Below are 612 nucleotides of genomic sequence, written 5' to 3'. Positions count from 1 at the left end.
GTTTATTTCTTGTGTTCTGGATCCAACCGTCTGAAGTGACGAGATTTGAGAATCCACAGACAGGGCTTTCTTGCAGTAGTTTGATGCTGGGGAAAGAGGACAGCATTGTCTGAACCCCAATTCCCTCAGTTAGATAATGAATATACCACCCAACGGGCTCTGCCCGCTCCATGGCAGGTAGTGTTGTTAGGTGCCATCAAGTCACCTAGGACTCACAGGGACCCTGCAAACAACAGATCTTAACCTGGCCCTATCCTATGCTTTCCTCACAATCTCTCCCATGCTTGACCCCATTATTACAGTCACTCTTATTAATCCAACTTGTTGAGGGTCTTCCTCTCTTTCTCTCATCCTCTCCGTTTCCCAGTGTGATGTCTTTTTCCAAAGATTGGCACCTCCTGGCAACATGTCCCAAGTATGTGAGATGAAATTTCACCATCTCTACCTCTGAGAAGCACCCTGGTTACAATTCCTCCAACACAAACTTATTTACACTTTTGACAGTCCACGGGATATTCAGTACTCTTCTCCAGCACCACAAATAAAAGACATCAGCTCTTCTCTGGTCATCCTTTATTCGTTGCCCATGAATTCATTGTCCATGGCAGGGGT

The sequence above is a fragment of the Elephantulus edwardii genome, unplaced genomic scaffold, assembly GCF_000299155.1.
Source record: "Elephantulus edwardii isolate Elephantulus edwardi_28Jun2011 unplaced genomic scaffold, EleEdw1.0 scaffold00044, whole genome shotgun sequence".
Classification (NCBI taxonomy): domain Eukaryota; kingdom Metazoa; phylum Chordata; class Mammalia; order Macroscelidea; family Macroscelididae; genus Elephantulus; species Elephantulus edwardii.
This window is presented reverse-complemented; position numbering follows the sequence as displayed.